The sequence below is a fragment of the Galleria mellonella genome, unplaced genomic scaffold, assembly GCF_026898425.1.
Source record: "Galleria mellonella isolate WM207_F2 unplaced genomic scaffold, CSIRO_AGI_GalMel_v1 utg59, whole genome shotgun sequence".
Taxonomy (NCBI): Eukaryota; Metazoa; Arthropoda; class Insecta; order Lepidoptera; family Pyralidae; genus Galleria; species Galleria mellonella.
Window position 1 is genome coordinate 1,633,577 of NW_026442125.1, and position 18,586 is coordinate 1,652,162.

Consider the following 18,586-nt stretch of genomic DNA (forward strand, 5'->3'; position numbering starts at 1 on the left):
TTTGAAAGCAATACGTACAAATATATATATTTACGGTTACATTATTCAGAAAAAATAGTTCCCAATTTAAATTTAAACAGAGATTGTCTCCTAGTAAAAAAACCGACTTCAGCTGCGACAAAACCAATTATTTTTATCTAAAAACTGAACAACTAAAACGAAAAAAAGTATATCCTTTCATATATAAAAAAAAAATACGAACACATCAAAATCCTTCTTCTTATCGAAGTCGGTTGAAGAGAAATTAACTTGAAAAGGGGAAAAAAATCTAATTGTTTGCAAGACTGAAAAAAGAGCACGTTTTATTTTGACTTTAGATGTCAAATTAGCTGACTAAATGTCGACCCGTTTTTGACATTCCACGCTCCATCTAGATAATGTAAGACAAAAACTGACTATATCAGTTAGCATTTAATTCTCCGAGGACGGCAAAATGTGAGCGAGTCGAGAATTACGTTCACCACAACGACGACGGACGACTAATTACAAATATTTTAACTAGACATGCTGACGCATTTCGTGCTTCCGTGATCGAATGCTGAGTTAACGGAAATGGACGGACATTTGCCACGTATTTCAGGAGTTGTCCAATAAATAGTAAATGATTTTCCATGTTCTAATGATGTCAAGGGGCCATCACTCCCTTTCCCGTGGATGTCGTAAGAGGTGATTAAGGGAACTTAATAATCGGGGGATAGGCAGAGGCGTTCCTCTTAAACTCTTACTTTAAAAGCACAATCGGAACTTAACGCGATGTAAAAGGCTTTACAGGTAAATAGTACCCACATACCTGTATCTCTATTGCCGACGTTTCGACGTGGATTGCACCACGTCGTGACCACGACAGGACTGAAGTGAGCGGCGTCTTCGTCTGGCAGCTCGCGCAGTCTCTTAAGTTCTGATTGTGTATTTAAAATATGTGTAAACAAAGCGCAAGTTAAAATTAACTATCTCCATATGCATTTAAAAATGACAGATATTTCATCGTGCCTCCGATCAAACTATTTACAATTACTCCTCTCCATCCAAAGGTTGCCTGGAAGAGATCGCTTTTAGCGATAAGGTAGCCAATTGTTTTCTCACTGTGATCGTTTCTTGTAATTGTTTATATCTATAATTATGTTTATTAAATAAGAAGGTAGGTATTATATATATTTATAGTGTATGTATTTATATAATATTTTATTATATATTTCAATATTTTATTTAACTGTATATTTGTTTATGTATTAATAGTTGTAGCACTTCAGCTGCCCGCTAACGAAATGCTTTCTCACTGTATAGAGTGACTGGAAGAGATCTCTGTCAGAGATAAGTCCACCCGTGATCACAACATTTATAAATACATTATTTTATATGTAACTTACAAGTGTAATAAAGAATATATAATAATTGTAATCCTTTGGAGGAAACAATAAAGAGTATCTATCTATCAAATTTTCTATACACGTGCTTATATGGGTAGGAGAAGGATATAGGTTGCTTTTTATCACGATCAGGGAACATAAGCCGGACACGCGAACGGAGTCGCAGGTAAAAGGTAGTTATCATTAAAAGCTAATGTTTAATATGGAAATGCGAATGCAATATAAGTCAAGCAAAATTAGCCGAATACGGTTAAATTGCGTATCCAATTTTAACCCGGATCTTATACTGCAATAAATTTCAGTTTAACTTGCAGCGTTATGAATGGTCATACATTACTAATGGTTATTGCTGTACTCACTAATACTATATATGAAAGTGAGTTTGTTTATTACTTCTTGGTTTAGAAGCTTAGAACCAGCAAATAATAGCTGGCTTCTGTTGACAGGGTTAAATCGTGAATTTACTGGGTACAGAGGAATAACACCTGAGTCCTCAGGAATGGCAATGCATGGGGTGGTATCATGGGCGAAAGACTCTGTTATGTCCATGGTACTGCTCATGTCTATAGGCGACGGTTACCACTTTCCATCAGGTGGGTCGTCAGCTTGTTTGCCATTCTAAATTGTATAAAAAATAAAATAAAAAAAAAAAAAAAACACCTGAGTCCTCGGGAATGGCAACGCATGGGGAGTATCATGGACGAAACAGTATACTATATTATGTCCATGGTACTGCTCATGTCTATAGACGACGGTTACCACTTTCCATCAGGTGGGCCATCAGATTGTTTGCCATTCTAAGTTGTATGAAAAAAAAACTTAAAAGTCCTGATTAAGGCTTTCAGAAAATTATTTCTTTTGAGTAAAAACAAAATGTGTGTATTAACGAGGGCTTTCGCTGGTCACTGAAAACTAAACAAACATATGACCCAACTAGACTTATACCCAAAAAGTGTTTGCAGATTTTGTCACAATGAGGACAAAACGCCGCAGCACTTTATGTGTGGCTCTAGCCTAGTCATACATAAACGATATATCTCCTTTGGAAAACACACTCTATATTTTGAAGGAGATAAAAAACATCGCTACAAAAAACATCTTAAAATTCCTATCATTGATAGGAATCAGCAGCGAACTATAAAAAAGGGCGAGCACCAAAGATCATGGAGAGGTCACAGTGTCATAGGTATTTCCGCTTGAAAAAGACCGCCTATCAATAATAATAATACTATTTGGTTGCTAATAATTAATAATAACAATATTGACTATGTATTAATTTTAATCAGGCTGATTATTAAATGTAATATATTTGGATTCTGCTACATTTAAAGTTAAGAGATTACCTCGGAGCCATTTTGATATTTCATTAAAGCCTTGTTGAGCCCTTTTAAACACTGTATCCCAAATATTTGGTTAATATTTAAATGTAGTATGTATTTAAATTTAAAATACTACTTTTTATTCGGGTCGTTCAACTTATCCTGTCAAGTCACCAGGGACACGATATGCCGGGTTCCTGTCACGGTAAGGGTGTCAGCTATTTTAGAACCCATATGTTTAGTTATAAATAATGGCACAGAAACACTATCGGTTGCAAAAGGTACTATCGAAACGGATTCAGAATATATATTTATTTATTCTTTATTGTACAATAAAACTTAGTACAAGTGGCGAGCTTAATGCCATATGGCATTCTCTACCAATTAACTATTAGGTAAAAATAGAAATCGTATGAAGGGCAGATGTGGTAAAAGTATTCGATGTAATTACGTATTCACAAAAAAAAAATACGACTTCAATTGTGGCAACACCAGTTAATTTGATTCAAAATTCGACTACAAAATCTATGTATTTTGATAAAACTTCTACGAGACTAATCTATAAGTATATACTTTTAAAAAAAAAAAAGAATTTTCTAAACCAGTTTACAACTGACATAGTTAAATTGAAAAAAAAAGTACAAACGAACCTTCCTTTTTTGAAGTCGGTTGAAAAAAGAAAAATTCACACTTTATACAAGTTCCATTCACAATCGCTTTCACTTCACAATGGAAAGGAGAAAGTATCATTGTACACAGGCGGAGATAACAGCGGAACCGCTTGTAAGTATCTACTCCACTTAAAATTTGAACATGACAACAATTCATCAAAGTCAAAAACACATTTCTGTTCTTAATTTTGCATAAATATCACCGTAATGGTATGCGCACTGACAATGATGGATCTTGTTAAAGTTTTGACGGTGCGTCAGCGGTGACGGGTTTGCCACTTAATTCTTCTTTATTGACGGGGTTGAAATCGTTCGGAATTAGGGTACAAAGTTGGCAGCAGCAGGTGGGAATTTAGTCGATTACGTTGGAAAATTTTGATGCACAAGTATATTATTTTTGTTAATAATCTAATTTTGAATTATTATTGTTCACTTAATGGCGTTTTTATGTTGTCATAATTATTAGAATAAATAAATATCTAATTAATTTTATATTTTTGATTGACTTCTAAATACAGCATATTGCTTTCGTACTGGCAGCTACATATTTTACGCCTTTTGGGTATTTTTTTTTATTTTTTTTTACAAAACTTAGAATGGCAAACAAGCTGACGGCCCACCTGATGGAAAGTGGTAACCGTCGCCTATAGACATGAGCAGTACCATGGACATAACAGAGTATACTGTTACGCCCATGAATCGTGGCCATTCCTGAGAACTCAGATGTTATTCCTCTGTACTCAGTAAATTCACGCCATATCCCACCCTTCAAACCAAAACACAGCCATGCAAACACAACTGCTTCACGGTTGAAACACGAATGGGACAGAGGTACCCAAGCAATCGACTTTTGTTTCCCTTTGGTTCCTTAGATAATTATCATAGAAAATTATGCAAGAGATTCTCAATTTATCTGTATTTTATTCTGAAAATATGCTACATGATTAAAACGTAAATTTGCTCCCTTGTTAGTTTTATATTAATTTAAAGACGATTAAAACTTTCTTTTTTTATTTACAATCCAGGAAAATGCTCGTTTATAAAGATATATATCAAAATTGTTTTAAAAATATTTCTTAAAAATTGGAAAGAGGAAAAATTGCGCACTGGTGGCGTTGGACCTTTTTAAAGTTTTGACGGTGCGTCAGCGATGACGGGTTTGCCACTTAATTATTCTTTATTAACGGGGTTGAAATCGTTCGGAATTTGGAAAGAGAATTGTTAGAAGCAGTTGGTAATTTAGTCGATTACGTTAATATATTTAATGTACTTTATCAATGTTAATTTTGATATTAAAAGTATAATTATATTATTATTATAACACCTATAGGTGTTTTAATAGATGTTTCTCTATCAAACTCTAGTAGTCTAGCTATATACGAGTACAAAACAGTTGTTTTGGAGTAAAGAAAAATAAGTTCTTACATTTTTTTGTTTTGGAAAAGCAAATAATTTTTCTCTTCATACACCTAATAATATTTTTAAACGACTTTCAAATGATAGAATTTGTGAAAGTTTTACCACTTAATTCTTCTTTATTGACAGGGTTGAAGTCATTCGGAGTTAGAGAATAAAGTTATCAGAAGCAATGTCTATATCCATACATAACGGGAAGTTTATGAACTTACTATGTTTGTCGTCGACAATTGTTTCGATTTCGCCCGCAAGCTTCAGGATGCGTACGGCGCTTTGCATCACAGTGTCTCGCCTAGATCTGCGGGCTGTAGCTTGCTTGCAGAGCCCTTGAAGACGTCGGCGGAGGTGGAGGCGTAGATAACGGAGACATTAACAATGGTACGTTCGTGATTACTTACGTTAAATACATAAATAAATGAAGAAAACTTTCGTAATTACATTAAATTGAAAACGTTTGATTTTAGAGCGAGAAATTACGTATCCATAAGTGAATTTTGCTTGGCAACAATAAATTTTATTTGTTTCAGAGAAAAACGATTATTTTAATCATCATAAATCAACAGGGAACCAAAACGAGAAGAAATACAAAAACTAAAGAACTATCCAAATCGGTTCAGAATTGGCGTGGAATAACCATAAAAATCAGAAGACGATTGACGATTTTCGTCTTTTAAAGGTCGCTTAACAAAACATAATTAATAACTTTACTTAGTTACTTGTTTATATAGTACTGGTGACTCACCATGGTTTGCAGAAGAACTTTAATTTTTTTTTTATTAAAATACAGTCAATGTCACTTGCTGACCTATACTCGAATTTTTTTTTTAATATCTGTTAAATATATTTTTAGATTTTTCATTACAAACAATAAATTAAATAACTTTTCTTTGTTCTTACAAAAAAAAATAGATTAGGTAATCTTTTATGTATCCATTTACACAAGTTTTAATACAGAATAATATCTCTGTAACTTGATTCGATTTATTGTATTAATTTCTTAAGATTCGATTAAAATAATTGAAGATATTTCATTAAGACGCGTCTGTAGTTTCAAACTGTAGTAGGGGATATACGTTATTCAATTTGCCGGTAATTTGTCTCTATTAAACCGATTTGGAATATAAATATTTAGCTGCAATCGACTAATCGTAACGTTTGCATACTGAAAAATATATGTGACTCAAGAAATATAACGTACTGTTAGTATGGGACTTGTTAAATATATAAAAAAAAAAAAACTATTTCCAACACACCGAAATTATTTATTTAATATTTCCTTTTATACACAGCTATTAGTACACTATCATTATTTTAAGGGACTTATCACCACTTATCCACTACTTACCTTACCACTTATCCAGATAGTTGGGATGAATCTTTAGAATGTGGCGGGTTTTACGTTAATGAAAATCAGTAGCAGGTATCGATCCGAACAATTCCTCAGAACACTTCTCATAATATATTTAATAAAAGATGCAGAGAGATACATCGTCTCGCTGTACTTATTTATCGTGTTTATTACTTATCATTAAGGATTTTATGAAATTTGAAAAATCGTACGAAAATGTAAAAAATTTGGGTATATAAAATAATCCAGTAAAGTAATAGAAAAAACGCCGAGTGAGTGAGACAGAAGACTCTAAAGTGACCAGTTGGTATGTATATAAAAGATATAATAGTATAGTACCAAAGGCAATCTTAATCACTCAAGCATATATATTAAAATTAGATTGAATTGAGTTAGCAATTCAGGCAATTACAAAGTTTCGTCCCACACAAAAGCCAATGAAATGTCATGTACCTGGATACCTGGATAAATTTAATTTAACTAAATAGGGTGAAGTTTTACTTTATCCTTTTTTGGATTGATTTCTAGGTATGTTACACTAAATCGAGAACAATTTTAACAAGTTATCCTTATTCTTCTTATTTTGCCAATGTTTTTTTTTATATTAAATGCGAGATTTAACCAATATAATACATACAACAAGTTACAAATAAGACTTAGAATATTTCACATGCAACTAGTGAAATTGCTAATGTTATACAAAAATATTAGTTACTACGTTGCTTCATATAGCCTGTTATATTTTTAAATAAAATCACAAATAGCAGTTGCATTCGTTTATTTGTGAGTCACCAGTTGTGCTCAGTTAGTAGTGAGGTGATATCGCAGCAGACAACAGACTGGGCTATAAAAAGTTACTAAATACAGATTTTATCACAGTGTTAAAGTTTACATTCGTTTGCTGTGATTCTAAAAATCTGATTTCGTTCGTATTTCATTTTCAATAACAGCTAGTGTGATATTAAATCACTGTGTGCGAAAATCACTTTAATCATATAACACGTTTCATATCACTGTGAAAACAAAAGTTACAAAATGGTGATGACTGAAATATAGTAGTGTTTTTCATTGGTGTGGAACATTTAAAATAAAAGGATATAAGTAGTCTAAATCTAGACAGGTCAGTCTAGACTATAATCAGACAGGTTTGATACAATTGAAGGCAAAAATAAAGAATTGTTGATCTATATAAATATGCCAAAACTGCGAAAATCTGCATACTGCAAATTTTCGCAGTTTTGGCACTGAATGGTTAACACTAGACTCCGAGCAATGATCTAATAATTTGCCTAAAGATGCCTTGTTCAGAGGTGAAATACGTGTCACAAGACGTGTCTACCAAAGGGAGACTCTACAAAACTCTCGTTTGCTTGGATATCTCTATTCCATTCGTGTTTCAACCGTAAAGCAGTTGTGTTTGCATGGCTGTGTTTCGGTTTGAAGGGTGGGATATGGTGTGAATTTACTGGATATAGAGGAATAACACCTGAGTCCTCAAGAATAGCAACGCATGGGGAGTATCATGGGCGAAACAGCATACTCCATGGTTCTGTTCATATCTATAGGCGACGGTTACCACATTCCATCAGATGGGGCGTCAGCTTGTTTGCTATTCTAAGTTGTATAAAAAAAAATGTAAAATTTATGACAGAGTTAGATGGAGTAAAACGATTTCATAAGGGTAGAGAGGCGTTTGAACTTGACCTCTTACCAAAAGGTTACCACTTCCCATTAGGTGAAACAACAGCTTGTTTACTCTTCTGTTGCAAAACAAGTACTCTAAACGTTTAGCGGTTCGCAAAGCTCTAACCTCAAACATTATTTTTTTAAAATACTGTCGAAATATTCTTGGAAATGGTTTCACAAAGTTATTAAGGCTGCTTCTATGTGGAAAATGAAGTTTCAGACAGGAACAAAGGACTTGAGATGGCGTGTATGATTTATACGGGCCGACAGCCTTTGTGATGTCGCAGGCCTCAGATGAGAAATTGTCTAGTACTTGCGAATAGAGGCAGTTTATGTGAACTTTAATTTATGCTGTCTTAATTTTAAATATATTTTAAAAATCATCGAAGATCAGATGAGCGTAGTGGCGATGAAGCGGAAGTGGTATGAAGTGGCGATGGGCTAGTCACATAGCTCGAAGAACCGACAACAGATGGAGAAGAAAGGTTCTTGAGTGGCGACCGCGTACGGGCAAATGCAATGTAGGACAACCCCTACTAGATAGAGTGACCTTAAATGCATTGCAGGGAGTTTTGTTTAATGGATGATAATGAAATGGTAACCCCCGCCTGCGCTATCGGTATACGCTGTAGGGGCACCAACGAGGGATGATAGGTGACGATGAAAGCAGGTCAGTTAGCCCATCAAGACCAAATCTATTAGAATTAGCCATGATAATTTCCAGAGAGAACCACGTGGAGGTCGGCCAGATAGAGTGTATTGGTAGTAATAGAAAAATTAGACTCCAATACTAATACTCCCTTTCCCCCCACATTGCAGGGAGTTAATGTATGCAGGTGGCTCGGGACTGTTCTTTATAGCAGTCTATGGGGGAGGCTTATGCCCAGCAGTGGACGGATAATGGCTGAAATGATGATGACGATCTCTCATGTACAAACAACATCTATTTAGTTACAATTTCATTATTTTAGTAGGATTCTTGTAAAATTTTCTGATTAACTATCTATATAAAGGAGCGTGTAAACTTTTTCCTCTACAACTTCAGACAGAAACCCTTCCGTTTTATTGGCAATTAAGGGACGGAATACTTTCTTTGTTTTTCTTGCCGTCAGTTGTTTGGATAATTGTGAAAGTTATTTTTTTTTTTCTCTTCGCTTCTCAACATCGTAACATTTGGAAGGTCAGAAAAATATAAAATGGCAAATGTATTTGTGTGGTTACGGAGTTCCTATTGTTTTATATGTTACGTTTTTACCACAAATATAATGTTGATGACATAAAAACACTGTATTATATATATATATATATATATATATATATATATATATATATATATATATATATATATATATATATATATATATATATATATATATATATATTACTTTAGAACAATAGAAATACAGCGTGTGTTTTATGTCATACAAACTTATCAACATATATAATAAAATAGTAACTGGTCGCTGTCTGTACATGGAAGATATATAAGAAAAACTATTATAGAGGGGGAGGGGGGGACTTTATGAACGCAAAAGAACTCAAAACAATGATTTTTTTACTAGTGTGTCGGGGTTTGCTCCACTTAACAAGTAGTGTTTGTTTTAAATCGGTTCATAAATAAAAAAGTTATATCAATCTAAAGAATCACATTAAAAATGCTATAAAATAACCGATCAGTTAAATTAGCTAAAACTTTTTTTATTATATACATATTGATATTCGAAAATGCTGTCTACTCGTGCGAAGCCGGGTCGGATCACTAGTATATAAATATATGTACTAGACTATATCAATATACGGCATCATAACTTTCAAGAAAAGAGCATATTCCTTTTTTAAAAGGCCGGCAGCACACCTGCAATGCCGTTAGTGTTGTGGGTGATCATGCGGCGGTAGTCACTTGTCATCGGGTGAGCCGCATGCTCGTTTGCCCCCCTTGTGTTGTAAAAAAAAATGAGGCTTACGTAAAAATTCATCATCACATCATCTGTTAAATGTCCACTGCTAAACATGGATCTCCACCTATTAAAGGGTTTTGCCAGCCTTCTCTTCAAAAGGGGGGTAAAGAGATTTCTTGAGGGTTGGCAATGCGCGCCTAATACCCCTGGTATGGGCGGAAAGGGATTGTTAGTAATGGGATCTAATTTCCCCATATTTTTTTTTTTGATGGGTGAAAATGGTATGGTAACCCCGCCTGCGCTAACGGGATAAGCTGGCGGAGCACCAGTGAAGGTTTTTTTTTTTATACAACTTAGAATGGCAAACAAGCTGACGGCCCACCTGATGGAAAGTGGTAACCGTCGCCTATAGACATGAACAGTACCATGGACATAACAGAGTATACTGTTTCGCCCATGATACCCCCTATGCGTTGCCATTCCTGAGGACTCAGGTGTTATTCCTCTGTACCCAGTAAATTCACGCCATATCCCACCCTTCAACCCGAAACACAGCCATGCAAACATAGCTGCTTCACGGTTGAAACACGAATGAGACAGAGGTACCCAAGCAATCAACTTTTGTCTCCCTCTGGTATATAATGATATATAATAAGGGTGATAGATGAGAATGAAAACAGGTCAGTTAGCCCATCATGATGAATAATTAGCAATACCCTATCAGGTCGATCTCCACGCGGTTCCCCCTGGAAACCATCGAGATTTATTCTAGTGTAATTCGTTACGGTGGGCTAACTGACCTGCTTTCATCGTCACCTATCATCACTCATTGATGCCCCGTCAGTGTATACCGATAGCGCAGACGGGGTTACCATTTCATTATACCCCATTAAAAATACCCCTGGCATTGTAGGCGTTTATAGGTTACGGTAACAGCTTACCATCAGGTAGGCCATATGCTTGTTTGCCACCTCAGTGGTACAAAAACAAATACTTTTTAAATATTAAATTTAGTTGCATTTTTTTTTAATGAAATTTTTGACGATTCTATTTTTAATAAATTTTATTAAATTTGATATATTTTTTCTCTTTATAGAAAGACTAAATTTATCCGAAAAGGACGCAGTAGCCAGAATGAAGGAACACATTGATTTTTATACATGATAAATTAGGACGGAACTAAAAGGAGATTCGTTAGAATTCCCACTGTGGTGAGATTTACAGCCTTATTCCAGATAGACATCTGAACGGGAACAATGGTGGACCTTCGTTTGGAACCCTTCCGGGTAACGAAGCATAGCTTCAAGCCGCCTTTTCCCAACCTTTTTAAAGGACAACCCCCGACGTCAGTTTACTATGAATCCGGCTACTAAAAACAGAATTCGATCAAGTGCGAATTGGATATAAGCACTTAGAGTTCCGTATATAAAACTTTATCCTTACTAATATTATAAATGTGAATATATGTTAGTTAATTTTTTTAATGGATGATAATGAAATGGTAAACCCGCCTGCGCTAACAGTTCTGTCCTGTCCTGTCTTGTCCCATCCTATCCTATCCTATCCTGTCGCACTCTATTTTAATTCGTTAATTAATAGATACGTAATAAATATTGTTATTACAATTTACAAGGTACAGAGGAATAACACCTGAGTCCTCAGGAATGGCAACGCATGGGGGGTATAATGGGCGAAACAGTATACTCTGTTACGTCCATGGTTTGCCATTCTAAGTTGCATAAAAAATCTTATAATAATAGAGTAATTGTTTTTTTTTTACAACTAAAGGAAAAACAGAAGAAATTCATAAAAAAATAAACATTCCTACAAACCTACTTTGTTTCACTACTGTCACTTTCAGATTGGGAAATTAATTTGAAAGAGAAGGACAAAACACTTCAGCAGCTAAAACAAATAAGTGTATTAGACGTTTGACATTTTTATGAATATGAGGGTAGTCTATAAAATATCTGTCACTCCGATAGTATGTGATAACACTAAAAGTAGCAACATAGGTCCGTCTCATACGATCAGATAGTTGGGGCCGTAACTCGTAAATCATGACAAATGTGTTTTTGGCAGTAAAATATGCCTGAACGGCCGCGGTCATTTTTCGTTGAGTAAATCCAGATTACATATAAAGTTCGACAATTTGTCTGTTGCAGGTTTTATAGGGACTTCGATTTAATTTTTTTTGTTTTTACTTTTTTTTTTATAATTATGGCCACGTTAGTATCTTTGGCGTTAATCTACGATTTAATTTATTTATATATCGAATTGTTGAGACACTTGATAGGACACGGCGAACTTATGAACATTATAATAGAAGGTAAGATAGAAGGAAGGAGGGGAAGAGGGAGACCGAGGCATAGTTACATCAGGCAGATCAAGGAAGGAGTTGGTGTTGTGTCGTATAAAGAGGTGAAGAGACTGGCTGAAAATCGTAGTGACTGGCAAGAGCTCCACCGACAAGAGGGCAGCTCTTAAATAGGATAGATAGATAGATATAATTAAAATAATAATAAGTTAATTAATAGATACATAATAAATATCGTTATTGTTATTGCAATTTACAGGGTACAGAGGAATAACACCTGGGTCCTCAGGAATGGCAACGCATGGGGGGTATCATGGGCGAAACAGTATACTCGGTTATGTCCATGATACTACTCATGGCGACGGTTACCATTTTCCATTAGGTGAGCCGTCAGCTTGTTTGCCATTCTAAGTTGTTTAAAAAAATATGTTTATAAATATAATATATATAATTCGTCACAATTATAACTCTACCATTATGGTCGCAACAATAACCTGTATAGTGACTGTAATGTATACATAACTGGACAATTGTCTTAATACGAGCAGGTGTTAGTACAGAATATATTAAATAACTATATAATACTAATAACAATTACGATATGAATAGATACACACTAATACTTAAATAATGAATAATAATAATAAGAAAATACGTAGCTATCGTGATACAATATCAATGACTAGATAATATTGTAACAGATCCTTAGACTATTTTTAAAGTGAAAAAAGTGTTGTCCTCCTCTCTCCTACTTGCTGTGCCCAACAGGGTCCATAATTGAAATGTTATGTACTAAGTATATTATGGAATGCAATAAGAAATTAATAAATTGTACCTTTACAGAAAATTTGATAGTTTTGCCTATTCATACATTTATAAGTCCAAGTTCCACATGTCTCTCCCAGGTATTGATCCTAACCGCAATTTTGCACCTCATCAAATTGCGGGCAGAAAGGTTTCTCGCAAACCTTGTAGGTGAAATCCTCATATCGGTCTAGCATTCGTTACGCATATTTCCTTTTACCTTTTGACAAATACCTAACAAGATATGATATTTCTATTCATTTTGCAAAAATATAAAAATATAATGTAGAACTATGTGGTTGATTAACTTTTGCGTAGTTTACACATATATTAAATATACAATCGGAACTTAACACGATGTAAAAACCTTTGCAGGACAATAGTACCTGCTCAGGTAAAATATACCTGATTCTTTACTGCCGTCGTTTCGACATACTTTTAAATATAATTAATTACTTTTAATTTTTTTATTTTTATTAAGCAATACGCAATTCCATTATTTATTTATTTATTCATTAGTACATATATGTGCACATGGCGGACTTAATGCTAAAAGCATTCTCTCCCAGTCAACCATAGGGAAGTGTCGGAATACTCGAATGCGGTACTAGTAATTATTGATATGCATATATACTAAAATTACATATATAAACAAATAAATATATATAAATAACAAATATACTTACACATATATGACATATACTATATTATACATGAAATTGAGAATAATATGAAGTATTATTTATTTCCAATAATAAAATTACCTTTAATAAAAGATAAAGTAATATAATAATACAAACTACAGGTATCGGCTGCATTCGATCCACAAAGAGATTTTTTAATCCATTATACTTCTCATATGATTATTTGGCAGTACGTACACCTTTTGTTAGAAATGTGGGATTGAATTAATTTTATTTACTTTGTACTGTAACGTACAAAGTCACTACTTACACCAATAGAGACCTGTATTTTATTTGTATTTTATTTTTTGAACATTGTATTTTATTTTATTGTGCGTAAATATCAAAATGGAATGTACTTTCATTAGGGGATACCGTTGTTGGGCGTCGCTTTATAGTTCTGTAATATTAGAAAGGACGTAATTAAATTGTGGTTTGTTTTGGTTGGTTAAGCCGGTTTGTACTGAACTAGTGGTTTGGTCCGGCTTCGCACGAGTACCTAGATAGGATTTTTGAAAATAATACGAATATAATAAGCCTATGTATGGTCGTATGGTCTCGGCATAGAATGAGCAGCCCCTTCCATTCCTTCTTCCATTCCCGAGGTTGTCATAAGAGTCGACTAAGGGAAGGCGAAGGATGGGCAGCAGTGTCCCTCTTAAAACATCTCTAAAGCCTAACTGTGCTTGCCAATTCACTTGCCAAGCGTGGCTACCACTGGTAAAACCCCCCGTGGAGGAGACTTGTGTTCAGCTGTGAACAGTTAAGGGCTGGTATGATATGATGATACCCTTTGTTGCTCGCTGATAACCTAACTTTCTATTGGTGAAGGAATTTTTAAAGTTGATTGAGGAGTTTTTGAGTTTTTTCTTTTTTGTTACAGGAGGTTAACAAGTATGTACCTCACCTGGGGGTAAATGTTTACTACCGTCCTTTCATATGAGCTTTTAACTGTCCACTATTGAACATAAGCTTTTTCCTAGAAGGGTTTTGTAAGTAGTTGCCACACTTGGCAGGCGCATTGACAACCGCAGTTAGGCTTTGGCCTGTCGCCTTCAAGCACCCGCAATATTGCAGAAATTTCATGTGTGTTTGCCGGCCTTTTAAGAAGGATATGCTCTTTTATTTGAAGATTTCAATGTCGTATTTGTTCATACTGCTACTGGGAGTTGGTTTCATATTTTGATGGTGTGTGGAAGAAACTGTCTTCAGAAACGCACGATGGAAGATAGGCATAATTATCCGATAATTATACATTACCAACGCCGTGTGGTTCCGGCATAAATTGGGCCACTCATTCCTTTCCCGTAGGTGTCGTAAGAGGCGATTAAGAGAACATATTGGTCAAGGGATAGACATAGAAGGGGAAGGATTATTAGTAATGGAGACTCAGGGCCTTATTGCTAGCAATATACCCAACCAGGTCGACCTCCACGTGGTACTCCCTGGAAACCATCGTGCTGAATTCCAGGTGTATTCATTATGATGGGCTAAATGACCTGTCTTTTGATCCTCATCCATCACCACTCACTGGTGCCCCGCCAGTGTATATCGTTAGTGCGGGTAAGGTTTATCATTGTTATCAATTAAAAAAAAAAAAGGGATAGGCATCAGTGATAAGCGGGAACATCAGCAAAGACTAACTGCGGTTGCCAAATGCCTACCAAACGTTCCAATAAAAGGAGGCCTATGTTCAATAATGGCTGATATAGTAATAATAATATACATTACAAACAAACAATCAAATGTTTTTCTTTTTATAATATTAGAATAGATAATTGGCACTGCCTACACGTATTTTGATGAGGGTAGAATAATATTTTCTATTGTAAATTTAGTTAAAATTAAAGTAGGATTCTGATCTGTGATTTAGTATTTTGGTTGTCTTGTGGCTAGACACACCGTTTCACCTTTCGACGTGCCATAATTATTATAAGACCTAAACCTTAAGCCTGGAGAGGGAGACTTTGTACAAAAGTATTTTGGTTTGAAAGGTGGGATATGAGAGTAAATTTACAAGGTATGGAGGGATAACACCTGAGTCTTAAGGAATGGCAACGCATGGGGAGTATCATGGGCGAAACAGTTTATTCTGTTGTCCATGGTACTACTGCTCATGTCAATAGGCGACGGTTACCACTTTCCATTAGCCATGAGCTAAAATATCTGTAGATGGATATCACAAGAGCTATAAAACGCTGGTCTCGACTCACGAAGTAAGTAAATAAAAAAATAAAATTTTCGAATATTGAATTCATTGTACTTGTTCACGGGACCTCGTTTTTTAGATTTTTTTTTAACTTGAAAGTTAAATATCAACGTTCAAATTGAATCCATACAGTATAAAAATCCACGAACGATTTCGAGTTAGGAATCAATGCTGTTTTGTTTGTTATTCTATTTTCACACGTTCGCCTCACCGTTGGCCAACACGACGGCAATTTGGTGAACAATATTTTGTTTCTCATATTTATTCAGCGATCTCTAGTTGCAGGAAATTAAAAGTGAAACAATTCAAAACGGTACACGTGACTTAAATTGTTCCAAATCTGAAACTAAATGTTAGATCCCTTAAAAATAATAATTTTAAAACTATTGGGTAAATGTTGCTGGGTAAAATTACAAACAACAAACAATTTTTATTTTGACCAAGGAGAGACTTTGTACAAAAGTCATTTGCTTGGGCACCTCTGTCGCATTCGTGTTTTAACCATAAAGCAGTTGTGTTTGTATGACTGTGTTTCGGCTTGAAGGGTGAGATATGGCAATGAATTAACAGGGTACAGAGAAATAACACCTGAGTCTAAAGGAGTGCCAACGCATGGGGTAGGGATATCATGGGCGAAACTGTGTACTCTGTTATCTCCATGGTCTTGCTCATGTCTATAGGCTACGGTTATTACTTTCCATTAGGTGGGCCGTCAGCTTTCAATCGTTTACAATCTGCAATTTAATTGCTGTCTCTTTTAGAGTATTAAGCAAAATGCCATCTCTACTACTTAAATCTAATAAAACTTGCACGAGCTCTCAGACTATATTCTCGAACTAAATCCCAAGAGTGGCAGTCCGAGAAATTGCCGTGTACATCTGTCTTGGCAGACCTTTTTCACATATACATCAATAATGCAAGCGTGTTGATCACATCTTTCTCTCAGGTTGAGTGTTTCGGCAATCTTATCGTAATATCCGCCTAATATTTTCCACAGCTATCAACATTATGCCAGCCATGTTCAGTGAGTAAGCACAGATAAAATATAATGCTTGTTTTCTTTTTTCCGTTTGTGAATCTTGAGATGAAGGTACGGTGTGACAAGAACGGATAAGATTAAGAACCTGTACATCAGAGGAAGATTAGAAGAAATGCCACTAAAGGAACTGAAAATAATACATTTATCTTGGTATGGATAAGTAAGGTGCAAGGACGAAGACAATTTGGTAGACAAATGGACTCCTTCTTTTCCCATAGTTAGTTCTATAGACTAAGAGAACTTGAGGCCAAGGGATGGCAGCAGCGTTCCTTTTAAAACATCATCAAAAGTCAATCTCTGGTTATCTATCTGACTGCTTAGCGTGGCAACTACTGGCAAAATCCTCCCAATGGTAAACTGTCATGAAAACGGTCCTGTTTCTTATGATAGTCTATAGGGGAGGTCTATGTTCAGCAATGGACAGATAACAGCTGACAGGTTGATGATGATAATCACTTCAAGTGTCATTTATAAATTTATATTTTATATAGTTGTTTGTATTATATTTTCAAGCTTTTATACTCTCACGAGATAGGATACTTGAATATTCAATAAGAAAACACGACTCAACTCGGTTAAACTTTCTGTTTTGACGTCTTTTGACAATTGACTCTCTATCTTGATGATTTGATTTAAAGATCTCTGACATTGACCTCCGTATTTTCAATCAAATTCCAGTTAAAAAGGTTATTGTATTTAGCATTTACATTGATCCAGTTTAAGTTCAAATTGTAACAATTTATTACTTGGAATTCAATTTATTGGATTTACAAATATTTGCTATAATACCTACAACTCTTTTATAATTCACTTCCAAAACATTGAATGATTGAAGTCTTCCATTTATTATGTTTATGAAATCCAAATATTTATATTTATATGCTTTTTACTGTAATTTTCTGTGTGGTTCCGGGATAGAATAGGCCATCCCTTCCTTTCTCGTAGGAGTCGTAAGAGGCGACTAAGAGAGGGCGAGAGATGGGCAGTAGCATTTTTCTTAAAACATCTCCAAAGCCTAACTGCGGTTGCCAGTCCAGCTTCTTAGCATGACAGCTACTGGTAAACACTATTATGTTCAACAGTGAACAGTTAAAGGCTGGTATGACGACTAAAATATTCCTTTCTGTAATTCATTTTCAAGATGTAAATACGGAGAAGTATTTTATCTTCCTACGTTTGTATTGCAATGTTCACCATTGTATGACTTTTTAAAACATCAATTTCCGTAAGACTATTAAGTGAAAAAATATAATTGATTTATAAGATAGACCGTAAAATAGTATCGTAAACTAGTGCCGTAAAAGGAAATAGACCTGCACTGTGTTGGACATACTTTAATGGGCTACCGTAACTATCAGTGCCAATAGCAGGTATAAAGTAACATAATCTGATTTATCGATATTAATGTAGTTAAAAACGCTCACTGAAATGTATTAAGTTGGTTACATACTGTATTTTTATTCTATCGTAACATTCGCTGCGAACGTGTTCGATTACGTTTCTTACAATTGTACAATATTTTCTTGTTTCGAACATTATGTTCAACTTTTTTCTATATTGCTACGGAATATTGAGCATCAATCATCAAACTTCTGGACAAGTCAAATATAAAAATCTTCTTCTCTTATTCGATTCAATCTTAAGAATTAGTTTATATTTTACGAAATTTACAATATTTTATTGTAATGAAGATGGTTAAAGGCGTTCTTTTATTGTTCCATTGCATTCACAACTTTGTACATAGTTCTTGTTAAGTCCTTATACTTGTAGTCTAAATCAATATCGTTCAAAGTTCTACAAAAGTAAAATTTTATCCAGTTTAAATCTGG